This window comes from Diceros bicornis, chromosome 7 (assembly GCF_020826845.1).
Source record: "Diceros bicornis minor isolate mBicDic1 chromosome 7, mDicBic1.mat.cur, whole genome shotgun sequence".
Lineage (NCBI taxonomy): Eukaryota > Metazoa > Chordata > Mammalia > Perissodactyla > Rhinocerotidae > Diceros > Diceros bicornis.
In genome coordinates, this window is record NC_080746.1 from 64,873,475 (window position 1) to 64,900,485 (window position 27,011).

The 27,011-nt window shown below is 40.4% G+C and overlaps 1 pseudogene; it reads right to left on the reverse strand.

Moving 5' to 3' along the window:
* Positions 1-738: 738 nt before the first annotated feature.
* On the reverse strand, positions 739-25,551 carry LOC131409131 (interferon-induced very large GTPase 1-like; annotated as a pseudogene).
* Between the last annotated feature and the right edge of the window lie 1,460 nt (positions 25,552-27,011).

Genomic DNA, 27,011 nt, shown 5'->3' on the forward strand with positions numbered 1-27,011 from the left:
GCAGCCTCTATCCTGGCCAAGTTTCTCTTGTATTGTTTCCCAGAACAGACTATGCCAAAATATCACTATGCTTGAGATTCAGAAACTTTCCATGAATGTTTTTTTGTTCAAGGGTTAGTAACTTTTCCTCACAATTTCAGATGTTGAAGAAATACACTTAAAAAAAGTCAATTTTTAGCTCCAGCTAAGAACTGTATATTGGTTGAATATCCATATAGTTATTCTATAGAAGTTTGTAGCAGTCTTCAATGATTTTCATTTTCCTCTATGAAAATGACTTTCTCTGAGTCTTTATATAACATTATATATTTTCAATTAAAAAACAACATTTGGAATAATAGTTTAAAATATGAAGTTATTATTTTAAGTGAATTCTATTTGATTTCATTATATCTTCATAGATTTTAGTAATTTGTTTTTAAACCAGAAAGAATTGAGGCAAAGAAAAATGAAGTCCTTTCACAGGAAATCTTCAACTCTTGAAATGTTGATTGATATATTTTTAGATGTGTTATTTGAAAAATGGAAATAATGAGGATTCCCATTTTGAGGAGGGGGTGTTTTAGGATTGTTCAGGTGCGGTGATTTTTTTTCAGATACTGGGGCTCTTTTGTGGTCATTGAATATTATTTATTGTTTTTTCGAGTTATCAAGCACATTCTGCTTTGTGATTTTGGTCCATGCATCGGGGATTTCACCTTTATCTATAAATTTTTTTATGATACTTTTCTTCTAGCTTTAGTTTGAAGTGACAGACAAACCATTTTCCTCAAGCACATTCTGCTTTGTGATTTTGGTCCATGCATCGGGTATTTCACCTTTATCTATAAATTTTTTCTGATACTTTTCTTCTAGCTTTACTCTGAAGTGACAGACCAACCATTTCCAGTATGGTTGGGTGGATGAGTCTGAGGTGATGTGCCATGTGGCATACACCCCTCTGGCCTGTCAATAGTTCTTATATGGGAATTTCTGGCCATCTTCCAAAACAAGAAGATAATCACTTGCTACCACACTAAGACAGCACTCAATGAGAAAGTGGTCTGTTTCGTGCCATCCCTGTCCATTGACAGCCTGAGGATGGTGGAAGAGAACACTGAGGTCTCCCTCATGTGTATGGAATGTCTTTGTACATACTGCTTTACAGAAGGGACATTGTTTCCAGCAGCCAGAGAGATGTTCAAAGAGCATTTTTTTGATTTGAGGAGGCATTTTTTCTATAGACATACTCAAATAGTTCTGTTCTGTTCTCTGCATTGCAGGATCCAAAGCTTCACTCATGGCTTCTTTGAGAAATTCAACATCTTTTATCTCCTGGTGTTCAATGCTTACCAAGTCTTTTCATGGAAAGATCACATCCCGCCCCGGGTGATCACAGAACAAATCCAACCACTTACACATAGTGTTTCTTTTATCTTTAGCTATTGCTGTGGATTCACACATAGTTGAGAGGATGGCAATCTTGATGTAATCGAAACTTATTTGTAAAAAAGTCTTCATTTTTTCACTTCCTTTGTCTGAATAATATCTTTCAATATGGTTTTTAGTGTAATTCCTAAAAAATAATTCTGAATAATGAATGTATTGCCAGTAATTATTAAAATTTTGTTCTTCTGCCAGAGAGATGAGAATGTGTTTCTCCAGGTGACCCCTATTTCCATTGAATGCAGGGCAGGTGGATTGTATGTTCCCAGCAACGTTAGAGGCCAGTTTCTCTCATATGGTGGCAGAAACAGCAGGAGTGAGTTTTTGCCACAGAAAATCAACAAATGTTTTGATTGAGGTTGCTCCTTGACAAGAGATCTTGAAACTAATGAAAAATCATCTTTCTTGCTTTCCAGATAGTTTATGGGATCACTAGCTCTCTCAAATGCCATGTGCATCTCCTTAAGTTTCTCTGATGCTCTTTGAAATAAACACAAAGATAAGTCAATTTTAAAGATTTTATTTATTTATTTTTCCCCCAAAGCCCCAGTAGATAGCTGTCTGTCATAGCTGCACATCCTTCTAGTTGCTGTATGTGGGACGCGGCCTCAGCATGGCTGGAGAAGTGGTGCGTCGGTGCGCGCCCGGGATCCGAACCCGGGCCGCCAGCAGCGGAGCGCGCGCACTTAACCGCTAAGCCACGGGGCCAGCCCAAGTCAATTTTATATTTACTTGTAAATGTGTATCTTTCCCCAGTGGGTGCAGATTTCACCTTCTCATCTATTATTCTCAGGATTCCATGGAAATAACTTGGATTGTAATCACACTGTTGATTCCAAATGTTATTAGTAGTTTCAGTAAATCTTGAAATAATGTGGTCAGTAGTCATAATTATGGACTGTTTATCACAGATGTCTAAATGCCTTGTAAATAGGAGGTATTTCTCAGTGGTTTTGACATTGTTGTCCTAGTTGAATTGAAACTTTTCTCCAGAATTTCTCCTCAGTATGTCCACCATGTTTTTCACCTGTTAGAAATAATTCAAAAGGATTTTTCAGAATAAACATCAATATTATGCTCTGTGATTGGAGGCAGCCTTGAGGATGCAGCACAGATCCATTTTTTCCAAAGTTGTTTTAACTTCTCATGTAGCTCTTCGTTACTCAGTTCTTTGCCCTTTAGAGTTAAAGCCAATTTTCGGCTTCTTTCCAATAATTCCTTTTCATAACCTGACTTTTGGTTATCCAGTGTTTCTTGACATTTTTTAAAACTAAGAAGTTCATTGGCTTTTCTTTGGCTGTGTGAAATAAGTGCCTCTTTAAGGATTATCAGCTTATTTTCAAAATTTGCTTTCCACTGAACCAGTATTTCACTATCTGGATCTTCATCAAAATATTTCTCCAATTCTTGCTTGATGGCTTCATATTTTTCTGTAACTGGAGCCTCAAATGTGCTTGTTCTGAATGTCTGGATTTTCTCATTCTGAATCTGGTTGATCAGCTTGTTCTGCAAGCCCAACACATGACTCTTCAGTTCCCAGGTCCATGTGTTATACAAAGTTTCCAATTTTCTCATGGCCATGACCTCTTGGGTGTTCCTGAAATTGAAAATAAAGTTCTCATTCAACAGGGCTCTCCACAACTTTTGAACTTGGAATTTTACATTTGATATCTTCATGATACTTCCCCTAGATTCCTCTTTGGCAGCCACAAGAATTCTACTTTCCAGTTCCAGGACGTTGTGACTGTAGCGAGGATTGGGAGGGGCCATTGGGGGATTGCCATCCCAGAGGTGAGACGTGAGTACTGGCATCAAACTTGATGACATCACAAAAGTGAGTTACATCTGAGCAGTGTTCTTGTTCAGCTGCTGTTGCTGTCATTTCATCTAGTTTCTGCTCTAGCCGCCTTCGTCCTTCCATAGTTTGGTCTTTAGCTGTAACTTCCCCCAAATTCTGTTGGATAAAGAGGCAACTTGGGGAGATTTTTACTTGTTTCATCCTCAGAAAGGCTTGGGCAGCTATTTGTAGAATATCTTGATTTTCTGATGGATTTTCCCCAAAAATATTGATCAGAGTCAAGTTTCCAAGTCCAATGACAAAGGATTCCAACTCGTTGTCATGATTCTGGGATTTGTTGCTGAGTTCTGGGGCCTGAAGTCCATCTGTGTCCAGAATAAGCATAAAGTCAAAGCCAAGTTCCTCTGTGAATGTCTCTTGAACCTTCAGGAGCTGCATGTAGGACCCCCGTGTGCACCTCCCAGCCCTGACAGTGAACTGCAGCCCTAAAAGGACATTAAGCAGGGTGGACTTCCTTAAGCTCTGCAGGCTAAGGACAGAGAGAACAAACAGCCGTTTGTCTCCAAGTTTTGCAGTGTCTTTGTCAAAAACAGCAGCCACCCACTTTAGAGGCACATAGGAAGCATCCCCATCCATGAGCTCAATGGGAACACCAGATATCATCAGATCTGCAGCAATCTGGGGAAGGGAGAGAAAAAGGAGATCTTTGGTAAAGGAAGCTTCTTCCAGAGCTTCATAGATCTGGCCAACTTCTCTGAGAAGTTGCTCAATTCCCAAGGTACAGTTAGTAGTCTCTGCAGAGATAGCTTCTATCTCCTTTTGCCAGTCTTTCAGGTTGTTGCTCTTTGATGCCTGTTGCTTTTCAGTTTGTACCAGTTTGTATAAAGACTTTTTCTTTTCATTCAGCTTTTCCAAGTGTCCTGCAGTCAGGTTGTCCAAAAACACACTCAGCCATTGCAAGAAGCACAGTTTTGTGTTCGTTTCTGAATGTTTTTTGAGAATTTCGAGGACAGATTGCATTAAATCATTGAGAGGAAAGGCTCTGGTGAACTGTTCATGCCGTATTATTTGTTTATCTGTCTCAGTCTCACTCTTGTGTTGTTCAATGCTCCGATTTCCCTTTTCTCTCAGATGGTAGAGTTCTTTGTCCTTTTTACACCAAAGGTGCCACAGTTGTCCTTGAAGGGGTAGTAAGTTTTCTGTCATCTGAGATATCTTCGTTTCTTTTAGTAGGGCCATTAGAATCTCTGCCTTTTCTTTGGCTTCCTTGCAATCTCTCTGGTCTTTATCAACAAGGAGTCCTTGCTTCCAAGCTGACTGGGCACAGTCCTGTCAGCTGAGAGCAGTGCCAGAGAGCTCTAGCAAACGTCGGATTGTAGTTGTGAGCTCCTCTGTTAATTCTGCCTCATTTCTGTTCCTGATCCCAATTCTCACTTTTAGGCCAGAATTATTGGCCAGGGTTTTTTCTTTGTCATCAAGTAAACAGGTCAAAGGTTTTGATGACTGACACAGGTCACGGACTACTTTTCGCTTTTCATTGTTGTCATCGGAACTTGACATGGGGATCACAATGAGAGAAGAGACCTCCTGCAGGAAGGTGAGTTGCTTCTTGTGTTCCTTTGCGTCTCCATGAACATTGGTGAAGGTCAAGTAGGTATCAAATCTGTCCTCATCCTCCCCCGCAGGACAGAACCAGCAGACCTCCACCACACCCTCCATCAAGAGACAGTCTTTGTTGCTCTCTCTGCAGTGTTGGTGAAAAAAGACATCATTTTTATGTTTACTGAGAAGACAGTTCATGATCTGAGATTTGGAAGCAGAGAAGCCATTTCCAGCTCTACTAAAGGACACAGTGGGGGTAGAGACATGACACATCTGCTGATTGTTGTAATTGTCCTTCTCTTCTTTGGTGATTTCTTTGCTTGCTGCCAGCTTCTTCTAATTTGACTGAGAGACCAGAGAGAGAATTCAATTTGAGAATTACAGGGATTAGGTATGAGAAGGGGGAGGGCAAACTGACAAATGGAAAGTTTGGTCAAAATATATTGTCTGGCAAAATCATCTGCACAGTGAAGTACTGCCATCTGAATGTTATAGGGTGAATATGGGGCCTGGATTTTGTGGCTAAAGGATTAGTGGGACTATCACTGTCTTTAAAAATGTCTTCATTTGGATCAAAAGCCTCATTTTCCTGATTTGAGGTTCTTGAACAGACTTGATTCTCTGTGTTTCCATCATCTTTGAAGACCAAGTATCTCAGCCCATAATCCAGCATCAGTAGTTACTGGATAAAATAGAAGGGAAGCTCACATTCAGAGCTAGGCTGGGTGTTGTACACAGAAGTCTTGTAGATCAGATGGAAGTCAGCTTTGCTCATCCTTTTTGGGTAGTAATGTTCTAGGCCTAGACGCTGGAGTAATTCTAGGAAATCTCTATTTTCTATGACCGCCTCTTTGCTATTTTCTTTATCATGTGGTTTATGGACATGTTTCTTTTCATGCAAGAGACTTTGTAATTGTTTTCTCACATCATCCATTTGCAATGAAGACATGGTGGCTTCATAATTCCCGTCAATGAGGAATCTCAAATATTTCTCTAGCTTTTCCCAATCGTGACCGGCTCCAAGTTTGATGAGGATATGCACAACTTCTTTAGACAAAGATTGTCCCATGTGATGTCTTATTAATGCCAAGCATTGTGTTTTCTCCTCTGGAGAAACAGCTGTGACTCCAGCAGTAGCTGTCAGAACTGTGAGCACCATAAATGCTTGAGCCCTGTAGCTGCAAATATTTTTGAGCCTCTGGTATTTATCTTGGGCAGTTTGCGTTTCATCCAGTAGGAAGTCTAACTCATCACACCCCAGGAGATAATGAAAAGTATTGTTTCCCACATGATATCCTGCACCAGCAGCAATGGAAAGTAGCAAGATCTGTGTGTCTGGCTGCTCGGTTACTTGGAGGTATTTCAAGAAGCAGCCAAGAGACAAGCTGACCTCATAAGTGGCTTTCCTTTGAGCTTCATCCACTGTTTCTGGGGACTCAGATTTGGCCTTCACTGCCATGAGGTCATTCTGGGTTTCTTTTAAGATTTTAATTAATTCAGAAAAGTGGGAGATGTTGATGTGCTCTGGGCCTGACTCTGTTTGGAAGATCCACTGTGTGATGGAATGAGCCTGAGGAAAGTTTGTCACTGTGTAAATGTGAGGATCCAGAAGGCTGTGCAACTGAGATTTAATATGTTTAGTTTTATAAATGGAAGACTTTTTGTAAAAGTTGACAGTGTTTACCAGAAAATTCTGCAGACTCCAATCTGTGAGGCATACATTAATCCAAGTGTCATGACTTTCTATTTTTTGCTTCAACATTTGCATGAAATTTATTAGTTTTGTAGGCTGCTCTTCTGGATCAGATACATTCCAGGATTTCACATCCTCTGGAAAAACCCCAACCTCCTCCCCGACACTCAATAATTCTTCTCCATATTGGATCTGGGCAGTGAGGCCAGTCAGAGCAGTGTAGCTGTCTTTCAGGTGGTTAGCTACCAGAAAAGGATCCTTAAAATTGCTTCTGTGTCTGGAGAGGATGATGTTCCAAATGAGCACCAGCTGAAATCCCAGGTCAATGACACACCAGGTTTTATTACAGGCAACTAGGCCTGCTTTGCACTGCAAAAAGCCATTTGCTTCTGGTGGGCCACCTGTCTGGGCCACAGATAATTGGACTTTGGTTTGGAGACTTTGGAAGGTTGTGCTCTGAGAGGCTGCTTCTGAATGAGAGTCTGACACATCCACACCTGTAGCAACTTTCACTCCAAAGCCATTGTAGCTACCCCTTATGTAAATATCCAAGGCCTCTGCTGTCTGCTGCTTCACTTCTGCCAGCTGCTTACTTCGGAGGCCCTCTGAAATGGCTTTCTGCCAATAGATTCCCCCCAGGTGCAGAGGGCCTTGGTTAGCATGAAAGCCAAACCTTTGGAAGAAGGCTTCAGTCCTGCCCCTCAGCAAGGGGAGTCTGTCTGGGCCTGCAGGCTGACCCAGAAGGTCTTCAATGCATTTCAATTCCTGGAGAGCAGCCTTGGAGAGCTGGAGCTGATCAACTGGAAAGTTGCAGGAGGCCAGCGGGACATAGCTGAACTTGATTGAGCAGAAATAAGAGGTGTCAGAATGTGATTGTTGGGCTTCTTTGGATTCTGAATGTTTGCTGTGATCCATACCAGCTTCCAGGCTGAATCCTCAACCTCTGCCCTTGGTGAAGTAGTTACACTGAAGCCCAGCTTCTCTATAGTCTGGGTGGACATAGATTCTGCTTGAGAAGATGTGAAATCCTTTGTTTCCATCTGTGTGCCCTGCTCAGGGCCAAAGAGTGAGAACTGCTTGGGGACACTGAGTAGCTCCTCTCTCTTCTCTATCAGGTCTCTTTGGTAGCTGGTTTTGTAAATTCCTTGCAGGGCCAGCCCTCCAGATGCCCATCTCACTAGAGATCTAACTGGGAGGGTTTGCCTGTGAGACAGTGTCCACTCCATGAGGTTGAGTTGTCTCTGCATGTTTTCCATGACTTTTCTTAGGGATTTTTTTGGGGATGGCCAGTACTCTTTGGGGATCTCCATTGCCTGCCTCAGCTCTGCCTCTTTTTTCCTCACTGCCTCTTCTGTCACTGCCTCCCTTCAGACAGCAAGTCTCTTAGTTCCTGCAGTGCCTGCTCTGTCTGCTTCTGATTTTTCTTTATCATATTCTCCTGTGTGTCCTGTAACTCTGAAATACTATTTGAGTGTGACAGGTTAAGCAGCTTCTCCAGGGCTCTTTTCTCTCAGGGATGTTGTGCCTGAGATTTCAGTTTCTGGAGGTCATTTTCTTCTAGGTGTTGTAAGGCCTGGGCACAGGTCACACCCAGGTGTTCCTGCAGCTTGGGTAACCAGTACTCAACTTCCAGTCCTACTTCTCTCAACATCTCTTGGAGATCTTGCCTCCTTTTACCTTGGAGCAGGGACTCATCAGGAGTGGACTCTTGTGGCCATGGCTATGGGAAGAAAAGAAATGTAGCTGGCCTGTGTCATGACCCTAGGAAGTGGCAGCCTCATGGTTGAAAGGGTGAGTGTACTAAAGAAGCGAGTCTTCAAAGCTTTCTCCTCCCCTCCTTTCATTGTTCCAACAAATATATTTTGTTAGTACCATTTTTAAATTTTTTGTGTGCAAGACATCTTTGTGGGTGTTCTCAGCATGGATTGACTTTTTATTTGCCACGATGAGTTGCAACTTAATAGCCTGGCTTTTTGGCACTTCCTATTACACAGAATCAATTGCCTGGAGAGCATTAAGCTGATAGTTCGAGTTGAAAATATGCATACGTTTGATAGCTTGATGTTTATTTTAAAAATATGGTACCACCAATTAAGTTTCCTCTATTATTTTCTGTCAAATCTGTGTTGAATGATTTCCTCCTGTCTCTCTTTCACCTCTTCTTAGGCCATTTCATGATATTTATTTATACTCTGTCCTTTAAAATGCTCTTCTAGATGTCAGCATCATGGTGGTATAAGATATTCCTCCTTTTTGTCCCCCTTTTTAAGCAACTAATTAGATATCCATCCATGAGCAAAAGTGCCTCTGTGGGAGTTGTGATATCTAGCACCACAGGCCAAGGGATGTTGGAGGAGTCTGACCTACCTGTGCAGCTGGTAATAGACAGAAGACCTCAGTATGGGTTGGGGACAAGCGGATCCAATGAACATGACCCAACCCCTCCTGCCGTGGTGGAAAAAACCCTGGAATATGCTTACCTGGGCACATATTAACAGATAGGGGAGAATTTGCAAAAGTCCAGCCTTCTGAAGGGAGATTCCAGCACAAGTCTGGTGATATTGCACGAGGCTAAACTATCCTGTGGCTGTGACCTCTCCAGTGTGGAAAAAGGAGAGTGGTGAGTGAGTGCCTGGCTCACTGCTGAGTTGTTTGGGATGTAACTAGAGAAACCCATTTCTTTCCAGCAGCACTCAGAGTAGGAGGCAAGACCTCCATGACTGGGAGGAGGGAAGAGACTGGGAAAGAGGCAGATAAGAATATCAAAGCGCATTAAAGGGAGACAGTTCCTGCCCATTGTATTCAAGATTTCTGCAAGAAGTCCTCCCATGTGCTTCTGGGGTACCTTACCCACAGATCTCCCCACCAGGTCTGCAGGCACCCCCATCATCCCTAGTACTAAACCCACAACTCCCCTCACTCTGTGGCTGGCTCCTTGTGCACATTGCTGATTTTGATGATGAGAGCTGGTCTGGTAAATAGCATGTATCAGAAAAACAGACCAGGATCTGTGCGCAAAGGAGAAACCACACACTTGAAGTATAGCACCACCTTCTGGAAAACAAAAGAGAAGCTTCCAGTGGCCAGCCTGTTGAGTTGTAGAACCAGAGAAGACATAAAATCTTAAGAATTCTGCCACAGGAGAGAGCAAGATGAGTGAAGCGGATGCACCCATACAAAGGCAGAGAAAATCCCAGCACCAACAAACAGAATACCCTTTCTAATGGCCACTAGTAAAGATTTAAGGAGGCATCTGCTACTTCAAATGTGAAAGCAGCAATGCAAAACTACAAGGGCATGAAAAATCAGGGAAACATGTCATCACCAAAAGATGATAATAATTCTTCAATAACCTCACTCAAAGGCATGGAATTTTGTTACCTGGTTGATAAAGAATTCAACATAGCTGTTTTGAGGAAACTCAATGAATTACAAGAAAACTCAGAGAGCGAATTCAATGAAATTAGGAAAAAATATGTGAACAAAATGAGATATTTACCAAATTGATAGAAATCAAAAAAGAAAGAGAAATTCTGGAGATGAAGAATTTAATGAATGAAATGGAAAAATGGAATACAGAGTATCTGTGCCTTCTAGGGCAGATGGAAAACTGAATAAGTGAGTTAGAATACAGGAATTTTGAAATAACCCAATTAGGAGAATAAGAAAAAGGATTGAAAAAGAATGAACAAAGCCTACATGATCTATGGGATTCCATATAAAGAACAAAAATTAGAATAATCAGAATTCCAGAAGGTGAAGAGGAGGAGAAGGGTGCAGAAAGTTTATTTAAAGAAATAATGGCTGAGAACGTCACAGACCTGGGGAGAGACTTGAACGTCCAAGATCACAAAGCTAATAGATCACCCTATTATCTCAATGCAAAAAGACCAATTCCAAGACACTGTCTTGGAATGAAACTGTCAAAAATCAAATATAAGGAGAGAATCTTAAAACCAACGAGGGAATAGAAGATTGTAACTTATTAAGGAACTCCCATTAGGCTATCAGTGGATTTCTCAGTAGAAACCCTACAGTCCAGGTGAGAGTGGAATGACATGTTCACAGTGGTTTTTTTTTTGGCAGTAACATTGGTTTATAACAGTGTATAAATTACAGGTGTACATCATTATACTTCTATTACTGCATGGATTACATCATGTTCTCACGTTTACCACCCAAATACTAATTACAATCCTTCGCCACACACATGTGCCTGGTTATCCCTTTCCCTCTCTTCCCTCCCCCCTTCCCCTCTGGTAACCACCAATCCAATCTCTGTCTCTATGTGTTTGTTTGTTGTTGTTATTATCTACTTCTTAATGAGTGAGATCATATGGTATTTGATGTTCTCCCTCTGACTTATTTCACTTTGCATAATACCCTCAAGGTCCATCCATGTTGTCACAAATGGCTGGATTTCATCGTTTCTTATGGCTGAGTAGTATTCCATCGTGTATATATACCATATCTTCTTTATCCATTCGTCCCTTGTTGGGCACTTAGGTTGCTTTCGCGTCTTGGCTATTGTGAATAACACTGCAATGAACACAGAGGTGCATGTATCTTTATGCATTGGTGTTTTCAAGTTCTTTGGATGAATTTGCAGCAGTGGAATAGCTGGATCATATGGTAGTTCTATACTTAATTTTTTGAGGAAACTCCATACTGTTTCCATAGTGGCTGCAGCAGTTTGCACTCCCACCAGCAGTGTATGAGAGTTCTCTTCTCTCCCCATTCTCTCCAACACGTGTTGTTTCCTGTCTTGTTAATTATAGTCATTTTGACGGGTATGAGGTGATATCTCATTGTAGTTTTGATTTGCATTTCCCTGATAGTTAATGATCTTGAACATCTTTTCATGTGCCTCTTGGCCTTCTGTATGTCTTCTTTGGAGAAATGTCTATTCAGGTCTTTTGCCCATTTTTTAATTGTGTTGTTAGATTTTTGTTGTTGAGATGCATGAGTTCTATATATTTTTTGGAGATTAAGCCCTTATCAGATGTATGGTTTGCAAATATCTTCTCCCAATTTTTAGGTTGTCTTTTCATTTTGTTGATGGTTTCCTTTGCTGTGCAGCAGGTTTTTAGTTTAATGTAGTCCCATCAGTTGATTTTTGCTATTGTTTCTCTTGCCCAGTCAGGTGTGGTGCTTGAAAATATGTTACTAAGACCGATGTCGAAGAGCGTACTGCCTATGTTTTCTTCTAGAAGTTTCACAGTTTCAGGTCTTACATTCAAGTCTTTAATCCATTTGGAGGTAATTTTTGTGTATGGTGTAAGGTAAGGTTCTACTTTCATTTTTTTGCATGTGGCTATCCAGTTTTCCCAGCACCATTTGTTGAAGAGACTTTCTTTTCCCCATTGTATGTTCTTGACTCTTTTGTCAAAGATTAGCTGTCCATAGATGTGTGGGTTTATTTCTGGGTTTTCAATTCTATTCCATTGATTTGTGTGTCTGTTTTTGTGCCAGTACCATGCTGTTTTGGTTACTATAGCTTTGTAGTAAATTTTGAAACCAGGGAGTGTGACACCTCCAGCTTTGTTCTTTTTTCTCAGGATTCCTTTAGCTATTCGGGGTCTTTTGTTGTTCCATATAAATTTTAGGACTCTTTGTTCTAATTCTGTGAAAAATGTTGTTGGAACTTTGATAGTGATTGCATTGAATCTATAGATTGCTTTAGGAAGTATGAACATCTTAACTATGTTAATGCTTCCAAGCCAAGAGCACGGAATATCTTTCCATTTCTTTGTGTATTCTTCAATTTCTTTCAGAAATGTTTTATAGTTTTTGGTGTACAGATCTTTCACCTCTTTGGTTAAGTTTATTCCTAGGTGTTTTATTCTTTTTGTTGCAATTGTAAATGGGATGGTATTCTTAACTTCTCTTTCTGCTACTTCGTTGTTAGCATATAGAAACGCAACTGATTTTTGTATGTTGATTTTGTATCCTGCAACTTGACCATATTCGTTTATTACTTCTAAAAGTTTTCTGGTGGATTCTTTAGGGTTTTCTATATATAAAATCATGTCATCTGCAAATAGTGACAGTTTCACTTCTTCCTTTCCAATTTGGATCCCTTTTATTTCTTTCTCTTGCCTGATTGCTCTGGCTAGGACTTCCAGTACTATGTTAAATAGGAGTGGTGACAGTGGGCATCCTCGTCTGGTTCCTGTTCTTAGAGGGATAGCTTTCAGTTTTTCACCATTGAGGATGATATTAGCTGTGGGTTTGTCATATATGGTCTTTATTATGTTTAGGTACTTTCCTTCTATCCCCATTTTATTCAGAGTTTTTATCATAAATGGATGCTGTATCTTGTCAAATGCTTTCTCTGCATCTATTGAGATGATCGTGTGATTTTTATTCTTCATTTTATTAATGTGGTGTATTACATTGATTGATTTGCGAATGTTAAACCATCCCTGCATACCTGGAATAAATCCCACTTGATCATGGTGTATAATCTTTTTAAGGTATTGTTGTATGCGATTTGCTAGTATTTTGTTGAGGATTTTTGCATCGATGTTCATCAGTGATATTGGCCTGTAATTTTCTTTTTTAATGTTGTCCTTGTCTGGTTTTGGTATCAGGGTAATGTCAGCTTCATAGAATGAGTTAGGGAGCTTCCCCCACTCCTCAATTTCTTAGAAGAGTTTGAGAAGGATAGGTATTAAGTCTTCTTTGAATGTTTGGTAGAATTCACCAGGGAAGTCGTCTGGTCCTGGACTTTTATTTTTGGGGAGGTTTTTGATTACTATTTCGATCTCCTTACTGGTGATTGGTCTATTCAAATTCTCTACTTCTTCTTGATCCAGTTTTGGAAGGTTGTATGATTCTAAGAATTTATCCATTTCTTCCAGATTGTCGAATTGGTTGGCATATAGCTTTTCATAGTATTCTCTTATAATCTTTTGTATTTCTGAGGTGTCTGTTGTAACCTCTCCTCTTTCATTTCTGATTTTACTTATTTGTGCCTTCTCTCTTTTTTTCTTGGTGAGTCTAGCTAAAGGTTTGTCAATTTTGTTGATCTTTTCAAAGAACCAGCTCTTGGTTTTATTAATTTTTTCTGTTGTTTTTTTGGTCTCATTTCATTTATTTCTGCTCTGATTTTTATTATTTCCCTTCTTCTACTGATTTTGGGCTTTGTTTGTTCTTCTTTTTCCAGTTCCTTTATGTGCATTATTAGATGGTTTATTTGAGATTTCTCTTGTTTGTTGAGATAGGCCTGTATCGCTATAAACTTCCCTCTTAGAACCGCTTTTGCTGTATCCCATAAATTCTGGCATGTCTTATTTTCATTTTCATTTGTCTGCAGGTACTTTTTGATTTCTTCTTTGATTTCTTCGTTAACCCAGTCGTTGTTCAGTAACATTTTGTTTAATCTCCACGTATTTGTGGCTTTTCTGATTTTCTTCCTATAGTTGATTTCTAGTTTCATACCGTTGTGGTCAGAAAAGATGCTTGGTATTATTTCAATCTTCTTAAATTTATGGAGACTTGTTTTGTGGCCTAATATGTGATCAATCCTGGAGAATGTTCCATGTGCATTTGAAAAGAACGTGTATTCTTCGGTTTTTGGATGGAATGCTCTGTACATATCTACTAGGTCCATCTGTTCTAGTGTGTCATTTAAGGCCAATGTTTCCTTATTGATCTTCTGTTTGGATGATCTATCCATTGGTGTAAGTGGAGTGTTCAAGTCCCCTACTATTATTGTGTTACTGTCTATTTCTCTTTTTATGTCTGTTAATAATTGCTTTATATATTTATGTGCACCTACATTGGGTGCATAGATATTTACAAGTGTTATATCCTCTTGTTGGATTGTTCCCCTGATCATTATGTAATGCCCTTCTTTGTCTCTTTTTACAGTTTTTGTTTTAAAGTCTATTTTGTCTGATATGAGTACTGCTACCCCAGCTTTCTTTTCATTGCCATTTGCGTGGAGTATCTTTTTCCTTCCCTTCACTTTCAGTTTGTGAGTGTCTTTAGGTCTGAAGTGTGTCTCTTGTATGCAGCATATATGTGGGTCTTGTTTTTTTATCCAGTCAGCCACTCTATGCCTTTTAATTGGAGCATTTAGTCCATTGGTGTTTAAAGTAGCTATTGATAAGTATGTACTTACTGCCATTTTTTAACTTTTTTTTTTTTTAGTAGTCCTTCTCTGTTCCTTTCTTCTTCTATACAGAATTGATGGTCACTTTAGTTTGACCTCTGTCTGAAAGCTGTACTCTTTAACTCCCCTCCTCCCTCCTTTTATGTTTTTGATATCATATCTATCCTCTTTCTCGTGCATTTGTATCCATTACGTTCTTATCATGGAAATAGATAACCTTTCCTGTTTGTGGTCTTCCCTTTCCCCTTAAATCAGTCCCTTTAACATTTCTTGTAGCACTGGTTTCTTGGTGACAAACTCCTTTAATTTTGCTTGTCTGGGAAAATTTTGATCTCTCCTTCCATTTTGAATGATAACCTTGCTGGGTAGAGTATTCTTGGCTGTACGTTTTTTCCTTTTAGCACTTTAAATATATCGTGCCACTCTCTTCTAGCCTGTAAGGTTTCTGCTGAGAAGTCAGCTGATAGCCTTATGGGGTTTCCTTTGTATGTAACTTGCCATTCTCTTGCAGCTTTTAGGATTCTCTCTTTATCTTTAATTCTGGACATTTTGATTATGATGTGTCTTGGTGTGGGCCTCTTTGGGTTTATCTTGTTTGGGGCTCTCTGTGCTTCCTGTACCTGGATGTCTGTTTCCTTCCTTAGGTTAGGGAAGTTTTCTTCTATTATTTCTTGAAATAGATTCTCTCATCCCTTGTCTCACTCTACTCCTTCCAGGACACCTATAACACGGATGTTAGTGTGCTTGATGTTGTCCCAGAGGTCCCTTAGACTGTCCTCACTCTTTTTAATTCTTTTCTCTTTTAGCTGTTCACCTTGGGTAATTTCTTCTAGTCTTTCATCCAGCTCACAGATCCGTTCTTCTGTATCCTCTACTCTGCTTTTGAGTCCCTCTAATGAATTTTTCATTTCCAGTATTGTATTCTTCATTTCTGAGTGGTTTTTTTAATATCTTCCATTTCTTTGTTGACATTCTCACTGAGTTCCTCTATTCTTCTCCCCAGATCAGTGAGCATCCTTAACACTCTTAGTTTGAACTCTCTGTCAGGTAGGTTGCTCATTTCTTTTTCGCTTAGTTCCTTTTCTGGAGTTTTGTCCTGTTCCCTTACTTGGAATGTATTCTTTTGCCTCCTCATTTTGCCTCTTTCCCTGTGCTAGTGTCTATGTATTAGGTATGTCAGCTACGTCTCCTGCTCTTGGATAGGTGACCTTATGTAAGTGATGCCTTAGGAGGCTTCCAGTGTGCTTCCCTCAGTTCTCAATGTTCCAGGGGTGACCCCTATGTGGGCTACATGTGTCCTTCTGTTGTGGCCTGTTTGCTCTCCCTGTAGGCACCCAGGGAGGCCAAGTTATGCTCCTGGCCAGCTGTTGTAATGCTCTGCTGCTTGTATTTGTTGTGGGCCCTTCAGTCTCTTTATCAGGTATTGGAGCCCCAGCACAGTTGGCTGCAAGTTCTAATAGCACATTTGTGTTGCAGTATTTCTTTTAAGTGAGTAGGCCCCCAGTGTGGCAGGTTGTTAGGCTCAGGACCTTACAATTGCTGTAAGCCTCTAGCCTATTAGGTCTCTTGTCAGCTCTCTGAGGATTGCAGCTGGGTGGGGCTGGCCTCAGGCTCAGGAGCACCCAATTGTTTCAGGCTTTGGAAGGTGGGGCAAACCCCCTATGTGGGTCTTTGAGAAGCACAAGTCTTCTGCAGCTGACAAGCCCTGCCACCCACAAGTCCACACACACAGTCAACACAGTCCTGCCCCGTGTGCACGCCCCAACCTCCCCAAGTGGACCCAGTTTCTCCACTGTGGGAGCCCCACACACTCCGCCACCGCCCCACACTCTCCACCCACTCCTTGTGCACACCCTGCCCCGCTAAACTCGGCTCAGTTGCCAGGCTGCAGAGTATCCAGTCACCTATCTGTGCAGGCCCACATGTTGCCTGAGTGCTTGTTGTTTGCTGGGGCCCGTCTCTAGGGTGGGCTGCCTGCCCTGGCTGAGCTGGATTAAATAGGTGTTCTAGTGGGTGGGGCAGACCCTAGGCTAGCTGGCCTCAGGGAGAACTCCAATGGCGTCTGTGTCAGCACGCCCACACCAGGCCACAACAATGGTCGCTACCAATGTCCCAGTCCCTGGAGAGGTCTCATTTCTCACCGAGATGCACTCAGGGCCTATTAGGTGAGTCTCTTTTCACCACAGCACTGTGCACTTTTCTTTCTGGTGATTTTAGGTTGATTTCTGAAACGGGTGAGTTTGCGCAGTCCCTTTAAGAGCCAGTTTTAGTTTCTTTGTGAACTGGGTTTTCTGGGGGTACTCCCCAATGTTTTAGTAGCAGGCACAGTCAGATATTGTGCCACTCGTCTCGATTGTGCTGGGTCCACAAAATGCCCACAGCAGGGGCGCTCCCCGGCTCAGGGGCCCGCGCCTCCAGGGAGGGCTTCGTACCTGTGAGCTGCTCCCGGCAGCTGTGAAGCTGGCTGCTTGTGAAGGTGGCGTTTTTTTCTCTCCAGAAGATAGTCTCTGCCTCTTCTACCTCAGTTAGGATTGTCCGTTGTTGCAGAAGTTCCTCTGATCCAGTTGCAGTTCTGTCTCAGGGGTAATTTTTCCACGAGTAGTTGTAAATTGGCTGTGTCCACGGGAGGAGGTGAATTCCGAGTCTGCTTACGCTGTCATCTTGACTGGAGATCTTGGAAGAAGTATTACTTGGTTAATTCTATTTACTCCTTGACTTTGAAACTCCTCCTTATTATGGGCACTGCCTGAGGACAAATTGCCTAAGGAGCTGCCTTGGGAGTGGGGAGTTAGGAAATGCAACAGCTCAGAGGGTTCTGAGTTTCCCAGGATACAACAGGATCTGAGGACAGAACTGAAATTTAAAAACACTTTCCTTCACAAATGCGGATAGAAGAAAAAGAGAATTAAAGATAAAAGTTGGCTTGAGACTATAAATAAAATTATTCTAAAAAGCTCCTTTTCAAGGAGACCAATAGAGATGATCTAGAAAAAGAAATGCAGAATTAAGGGAATTGGACATAAGAACAAGAAGTGGAATTTCCTAGATAATTAGTAATTATTTCTGATAATTAGTGATTATTTCTGATATGCTAATTAAGTATTTCATGCACTTAATGGCCTAATACCCCCAGATCCACAATAAAGTAGTTGGGTATGTGTATTGGAAAAATGACCACAGTGAAATAGAACTCAAATTTGACTGCTTTCTCCACTAAAAAGAAATAGCCTTTAATTAATTTTAACAACTCTCTCAGGGAGGTGATTTTTACCCAAGAAGTGTGAAGCAATGTGGAAGCACACAGCCTAAATCTGAACAATTACAGAACAAGGTTGTGAAGGAATTTTCATATGTGAATGCACACTGACCCATGTCTGCTATTTCAGGAATCATAGAAAAACAAAAGAGTTACATAACAAGAGACTCAACATGGACAAAAGAAGCCCCAATATTCAGAATGCACTAAAGCCTTAAAGAAACTACAGAGCAGTGGGACAAATAATTGGAAGACCTGAATTCTAGTCCATGATTTATCTCTAACTAACTTCTGAATGTGAAGCAAACCTCAATTTATCTAAACTTCAGTTCCCTTAAGAGTGAAAAAAAGACTCTAATACTAAAAAAATTCAGCAAATCATGGATGCAGACAATGTATAGCATTGTTAGTGGGTAAGATAAGGAGCTATTGAGTACTTATCGGGGGCCTAGCCCCACACTGCATATTGAAATTATACAGATGAAAAAGTCAGCTTTCGGGCTGGCCCCGTGACTTAGCGGTTAAGTGTGCGTGCTCCACTACTGGCGGCCTGGGTTCTGATCTCGGGCACGCACCGATGCACCCCTTCTCCGGCCATACTGAGGCCGTGTCCCACAAACAGCAACTAGAAGGATGTGCGACTATGACATACAACTATTTACTGGGTCTTTGGGGGAAAAAAAGGATGAGGATTGGCAGTGGATGTTAGCTCAGAACTGGTCTTCCTCAGCAAAAAGAGGAGGATTAGCATGGATGTTAGCTCAGGGCTGATCTTCCTCACACACACACGAAAAATGTCAGATTTCTCCATCCAAAGTCTTGAGAAGGAGATAAAACAAGTCAACAAGTCATTACAGTCCAATGTGTTACAGCCATAAGAAAGATACATGTTCCAATATCCCTAGGAAGGTCCTAACACTGTCTTCAGAGGTGGCCTTCCAAGAAAACAATGGGGCTTTCTTCTTATCTGTGCCTGGGCATCTGAGCCCATATTTTGCTGGAGAAAAATCACAAACGAGAATAGATGATACCATCATAAATTAATGCTCATGGAGCTCAACTGGGTCACAAACAATGGCTGGCTATCCTACGCTATATTTTAAATCAATTCACTCTCCATTTTTCTTAGAGACTCCCACCTCTGATTTCCAATCTGCCACTCCACTTCCTCCTCCAACTCTGAGCAGACAATTTTACTTCTTATTTTACAAAGTCAAATGAAGCTATCAGATGTGTATTTATTCAACTTCCCACTACTAAATAATTATACTCACCTTCTGGCATCTCTGCTTATTCCTTCCTTACTTCTTATCTAACATGCTTCCTCTATCTGCTCTACAACCCATGAGTTTTCTCAGGAAACTCATCTATCAGAAATCTGGTCTCTTTCTGTGTATTAAGATCATTCTCTTCACAAATATTCACTGAGCACCTCCTATGTGACAGGTGCTATTCTAGGTGCTTGCTATAGTTCACTGAACAAAACAGACAAAAACAGGCCCAAAGCCCTCATCTTAAGAAGCTACATCCTAGTGGAGGGGTACAGGTAGTAAATCAGTCCTTCTCAAGACTTTGAATAAATACAATAAAGATTTAAATGTGGGAACTGATAAGTTCTATGGAGACAATAGATAGAGCAAGTTAAGTAAAATCAGGAGTGTGTGGAGTAGTGGCAGGTTTATATTTTAAGTAGAACGGTTGGGATTAGTCTCACTGAGCAGAGTCAGGAAGAAAGTAAAGGCATTAGCAAACGTGGTCATCTGGTGGAGGAGCTTTCCAGACAAAGGGGATAGGTAGTTGAAAGACCCTAAGGTGAGGCACAATGTGAGGAACAGCAAGGAGTCTAGTATGGTTGGAGCAGAGTGAGTGGAAGAGAGAAATGAAGTCAGAGAAGTAAGAGTTAGGGGAGCTGATGATGAGCTTATCACCATGGTCCTTTTAAGCAGTTGTAATCATATTGGCTTTTGCGCTGAGTGGATCGGGGCCACTTTGGAAGGTCTTGAGCAGTTGAGTGACCTGATCTTATCAATGTTTCAAGAATTCTTCTGACAGGTTCTTCTTATTTGAATAATTTCCTATAACTGTTAAGGTTGATCAATCAGTTATCTTTGTTCCTAAAAATAATCCTTCTTTACTAGCCATAATTTTGTATCTGTTTCAGAATACCATTCCATCAATTAACCCCTCTTTTTTCTTGCCTTTGACTGCTTACTTTCTACTGCTACTACCTCTCTGGTAATATCCAGGTCTTTCCTATCTTAAAAATACTAGTTTTAGTTTCCCAATCCATGACCCCTCCCCTCATCCCAGCCCCCACACCTTTATGCCTACCATGGGCCTGGTAGTTCCAGGCACTGAAAACACCAAGACAGACAGACACTGGAGCTATCTAGTAAAGGAGAGAGAAAGGGACAGAGAATTAGACTATAATGTAATAAGCATTGCAATAGAATATTGGGTATTCTAATACTCAATAGAATACTGAGTATTGGGAAGCCAGGGTAGAGAATAATTCTTCGTCAGAGAAGCCCAGAAAACCTTCACCAAGGAGATGCCATGTGAATGTAAATGTAGCATTGTAGAGTTTCGGAGGGAAAGAGAAATATCAAGGAGAGAAAAATAGCAAATGCAAAGGCACAGAGTAAAGAGATAAAAAGTTAATGATAGAATGATTTGCATTTTGATTAGAAAGAATTGGTGGCATGGAGGAAAGAAATGGCTCAAGACAAGGCTAGAGAATGAGGTTATATACGGTTAGTCCTAATACTTCACACTTTTTCCTATAACTTTTTACTAATTCTCCCCATTTCCAACACACTGGGTCATGCAACATCTGATGGAATACTTCTTGTCACAGTGACCACATGTGGAAAACAAGATGAGTCTCATTTACATATTCTTTAATATTAGCCTGAGCTCTCTCGATTTTTAAGGTTCATATTTTATTCTTGAAACTTAGAGTAAGTTGATAGTATTGTATTGCCTCAGACACGACCTAGATCTCTGCACATACCCACCATTCTGGATACATGAATGAGGGCCACACGTCCTACACTTGCTCTCTGCTGAATGCTCACCCTGTTTTGCTACTTGAATTTCATCATCTTCACTCCTCATCTCTGTTTTTCCCTGTATAATCTGTCCGAGAATAAAAATACTCATCATTTACTGGGTATCTATCATATGGCAGAATTGGTACTAAGTCCTTTCCGTACTGTATCTCACTTAATTCTCACAACAACCAAATAAGGCAGATATTATTGGTCCCACATTACAGGTAATAAGGGAAACAATTGGCTAAATTCATACACGTAAAAAGTGGCAGACATGGAATTATAACCTAAGACTGTCAATCTCTATACTCTTTCAACTATGCAATAATCCTCCTTCTCTAGGTATTGCTTCCCACCTCTGTCTCTTCCCACTGCCACACTCCCAATTCACACCCCAAATATTGTAGATCCATAGTCTGTTCTTTTCTTATTTCTTTACCATCTTGTCCACTCTCTTTATGCCTGGCTTTACCCTCGTACTGAAACCAATTTTCCTTTTCATTCAAGTCTTGCATGTCCAAACCGTTCACTCCTGAATTTAGACTTTACACCCTATCTGAGCCTTTATTATCAATCTGAAATTCCAAAGCCTGATTTGTCTAGTTGTTTTCCATGAGCAACTTGCCCTCCAGGTTTATGTAACATTCAAGACCCCCTAATATTTGAGATACTTTTCACCGCACCTCTAGTTAGACCCCCAAATGTCTTTAAAGTCTGAATCTACATGACCTCCCCCACCGTACATTGACCTCTGATCCAGCCCCTGCCCTGGTGTGTTCCACCTCATTACTGCCCATTTCCTAACTTGGAGATCTTTGTTAAATAGTGCAAATACCAGGAAGGTAGGATGGAAAGGAAAATGAAAATTTCAAGTCTCAGCAGAGATAGAGTAGGCATGCCTTGCAAGACACATAGAGGCAGGTAAAAGGGCTATTTTCCATGTAAGACAGCATTTGTAGATACTATATAGTGTTCCTGTCTCCAGACTGAGTGATCTTGACAAAATATAAATATGAACATGTGACTCTGCAGTTTAAATCCTTCAGTGGCTACTGTACGTCTGAATTCCTTACACTCCGCAGCAGGTCTCTCATGATATGACCCCCATGTTTCTCATATCCTAATCTTATTCCTTTGTCATATACTCAACCCAGGCTTGAGCCACATTTGCATATACCCTGTCTTCTACCCGAAATTCTTTCTAACTCTTGCCACCTGGCGAATGCCTACTCAGATTCATCCTCTCAAACCATCCCTAACAGCCCTCCCACTATCTCCACTGCCTGCCCATCACCCCAGCTATCTGGTTTTGTAACATTTTAGACCTTAGAGCATCATATCATGATAACATGTATCATTTTGCTTACCAGTCACCATTACCAGATTGTGAACTCCTTGGAAAATAACAATTTTATCCTATTTTCAACTTGTTCATCTTTTTATCTCTAGTGTCTAGCACAGTTCCTGATGCATGGTTGGCACTCAATAAGAAAATAATTTGTAATGTTTAATTAAGACCAGATATCTAACCATAGTGCATTCTATTTACGTCTCTTTAGGGACCTGGGTGAGGTAGGTCATCTTGGTTGAGTCTGGCTTAGAGAGGTGTCCAGTGGTCAGATCAATGGAGAGGTGTTCTGGAGAATATGGCCTGTGCCGCCCCTGTGAGTCCTTGCCTCTCCACCTGAAGGGAGTTGCAGATAGGTGACAGAAAGGAAAAGGGAAAAGAAGGGGAAAAGGAAATAAAGGAGAGTCTTTTGAATAGCCTGATCTAAATCCTAGATAATTGCTTCTCTATGAAACTCAAGAGTTCCATGACTTTGTGATTCTTCTTTCCTTGGAAAGATTCTGGGGTCTAGAAAGATTATAGGGAAATGAAAAATTATTCTACTATTGACTCAAAGAAAATGCAAAATCACTTCAATTCATATTTGTGGTAAGACTTTTAAATCTAGAATTAAAACATTACTTCTGGGCCTGTTGGATGCCCCTGTTGGGTGATAAGAGCCCAAGATGCGAGAGATGTTTGTTTCATATGTTTTTTCTCTGTATCTGTTCAGTGTGTGTCTCTTCTCACTCCTCTCTTTCTTTCTCTCAATCTCATTCTCTGTTCTGCCACTGAACTTGGGCTGGCTTTGTATGTTGACTCCTCCCACAGTCCTCACCCAGACAGAACCAAGAGCTGGACAGGTCCAGGATGCAGTGAGCCCACTGCTCAGCAAAGAAAACTGTTCTTTAAAAGACACAGCCTTGGGGATCTGATTCACAAATTCTATAGGAGTTTCAAGAACAACAATAACAAAGAAGTTAGAGAAATTTCCCTAGTGACTTCAAAAGGTCAACAAACAGAGAAGATGCTAGATGATCATCAGATAGAGAAACAGAGAAGAACAGCAACAGGTTCATGGCAAATCAGCCTGATGACTGATCCTAACCCTAGTCCCAAACTTTGATTTTCCTTCCTTTCCGTGGTTGTCTGGGAGGTAACTATTATTGGTGACCCATTATTTTAAGGCATTAATATTATTCAGAGGGGGTGCTGGTGAGAGGATCATAATTACAAAAGATGACTTAACGGTGTTAAGAGTACATACTAAGCTCTAGGTAGAAGCACAAGTTTCCCTCCCATCCCTCGCCTCAGGAGAAGGGTGTTCCCCAGCATCAATACACATGATTGCACATAAGGCTAGGAAATCAAGCTTTGGTGGGTAAAGCAAATTTAGAAGTAGCCTGTTTGAGTTCTTTTATCTTTTAAGGAAACTTCTCTTGTCTTGGATCTTCCTTTTGGATTGTTTTACTTTGCTCTTCTCTTTCCTGCTTATGTAAATAGTTATTGAGGTTTAGAAGGAAGAGGTTTAGAAGGAAGAATAGCCATTCTCAGAGATCCAAGAAGAAAATAAGCCAGGATCCAAAGCAAAAGAGGACAGGAGACCAGGCAAAGGACACATGGAACAGGCAGCTGATGGCAAGTCTGCTCTGCACCTTAGATTGCAGCAATATCTTTCCTCCAAATAAAATGAGATGAAATAATTGCAAAATTCAACAAAAAATTGTCATTACTACACTTACCTAGTTACTATTATGATGCAACAAATGTAGGAGTTTATATGATATATTTCCATGTACACTTATAAAGAACTCTGCTTCACAATATTCATAACATTTACTTATTTGGCTGATTTGATTATCAATAGCTGAAAGATTGAAGTTCTAGGATAATTCCAGATACTTTAGGTCAAAATCACTAACTATCAGGGAAATGCAAATCAAAACCACAATGAGATATCATCTCATGCCCGTCAGAATGGCTATAATTAACAAGACAGGAAACAAGATATGTTGGAGAGGATGTGGAAAGAAGGGAACTCTCATATACTGCTGGTGGGAGTGCAAACTGGTGCAGCCACTATGGAAAACAGTACGGAGATTCCTCAAAAAATCAAGGATAGAACTACCATATGATCCAGCTATTCCACTGCTGGGTATTTATCCAAAGAACTTGAAAACACCAATTTGTAGAGGTACATGCACCCGTGTGTTCATTGCAGCGTTATTCACAATAGCCAAGACTTGGAAGCAACCTAAGTGCCCATCAAGGGACGAATGGATAAAGAAGATGTGGTATATATACACAATGGAATACTACTCAGCCATAAGAAACGATGAAATCCAGCCATTTGTGACAACATGGATTGACATTGAGGGTATAATGCAAAGTGAAATAAGTCAGAGGGAGAAGGTCAAATACCGTATGATTTCCTTCATTAAGTAGTAGATGATAACAACAATAAACAGACACATAGGGACAGAGATTGGATTGGTGGTTACCAGAGGGGAAGGGGGGAGGGAGGAGGGTGAACTGGATAATTCGGTACATGTGTGTGGTGATGGGTTGTAATTAGTATTTTGGTGGTGAACATGATGTAATCTGTGCAGAAATAGCAGTATAATGATGTACACCTGAAATTTTTACAATGTTATAAACCAATGTTACTGCAATAAACAAAAAATTAAAGGAAAAAAAAAAAAAAAAGAAAATCCACTGTTCAGGCCCTTGGAGAATTTAGGTTTGCGTCTTTAAGACAAGTGGTTGGCCTAGATTTAATATGCAGAAATATTCTGTGTGTCTAGGAATAAAAATCCAGTGAGAACTGCCAAGTAGGATTCAAATCTTCAGATTTCACCATCAGCAGAGTTCACCATCCTGTACTCAGCCCTTGACCCCCTCATCAGTGACTCTACTGCTCTGTGCTTATCTCAGCTGAGCCCAGCAAGTGAGAGTAGAGAATGGGTCAAGGGGGCTGCGTCTCTTCAGGAGCTTCTGCAGGGTTTGTAAAGAATTAGCCTTTCCTTTTTGTTTTTTTTTTTTGAGGGAGGGCTTATCTTTAATTCTCCTTGCATGGAAGTCAGTATAGAAATCTGGCTCTAAGGTGCCTGCAGAAATCAAATTCCACACAGAAGAAAAAAAAAATCTAGGATTTTTACCCTAAAATCTCTAGGGTAATAACCTCCCGCATTGACCTCATCTTCTGACAGCTGGACTCTGCCAGATACCCTGCTGCCCTTTGCTGACTCTGTGTTCCCATCCCCTTGTTCTTTCCCCATTACCACATGCAGAAGACTCCACAGAAACCTGGTCTTTTGATTTTGAAAATCCCTGGGTCTAGAAAGTGACATAAATATGGCAGCTATTTGAGGACTAATGTTACTGTAAGACCCAATACCCTGCTCTATCATCTCTGTCACCACTCATATGGAAGGTAAAGTTTGTTCAATTTATAATCTTTGTTTCTTCTTGAGCTCAAGGTAGGAAGAAAAAAAACCTATTGTTTTTGCAACTGACCCTACTCCCCGAGCAGGTGAGCAAGCCTCCTTTTTCCTGCTGGTCATTTCTGTGGGTACCAATGCTAATAGATATTGTGTCTCTGTACTTAATTCACGCTTTGTTATTCCTGGTTGTATAAGTGTTTGTGTTTGGGTATATGTGTGAAAATATGTATGAATTTGTATGTGTGATAATATGTGCAGGGGATATACATTTATTGATTCGTTCAACAGATATTTATTGAAAAAATTGTCTGTGTCAAGTGACATGGATAAGATTACTGGCAGTCTTTATCTTCAAAGAATTTATAAAACATAAAAAACAAAGTAACTTGGAAGTAAATGTATATTATATAACAGAAAAGATATGGTAATAGTAGTAGATATAACACCTAGAGAAGTGGAGACATGGAAGATAACAACTTAGCTTAACGATGTCAGTGAAAGCTTGGGTGAGGAAGTGACATTAGAAGCGAGTATTGGAGGATGACTAGGAGTTTATCCAATTGATAAAGCAGGGAGTGAACTTCTGTAGAGGAAATGGTATAGGCAAAAGCATGGGTTCATGTACCTGTAAGTACGACAGGGGCATGAGTTAGGAGTTAGGAAGTAGAGAGAGATCGCCTTGCAGAGATGCTTTAGGACCTGATCATGCATTTGGATTTAAGTCTACAAACAATGGAGAGCTATTGATTTGGTTTAGTGGGGAATTGAAAATGATACAATTATATAGATTGTTCTGTTATTTGAAAGAACAATATGGGAGGCAGAGAGATCATAGAGGTATAACAAGTAGAAACTATGGGGTCAGAATATAGGTTTATGATACTGAGAATAGAGAGGAGAAGAGAGATTTGAGATAAATCCAGTGGCTATTTAAACTGTCCAGTAGGTGGAAAAGGAAGGAAGAGAAAATGGCTCCCATTTTCATCTGAGAGATTGACTTAGTAGTTACGTCAATAGAAGAAAAAAAAGGAACATTTGTGTAGAACATAAACTATAGAAAAAAACAGAGAAGGAGTATAATAGTTTCAATTTTGGTTGTCTTAAATTGGAAGTTAAATGAGAAAATACATGTAAAGTGACTGTCCCGTATGCGTGCATTAAGTAACACGTGTTTATTATTATTCTAGATAATTAAAACTTATTATGTACCAAATAATAGCTGTGTTTATGTAAATTATTTCGTTTAATCGTTGCAGGAAATGGGAAAATTAGATACTAATATTCTCATTTTATGG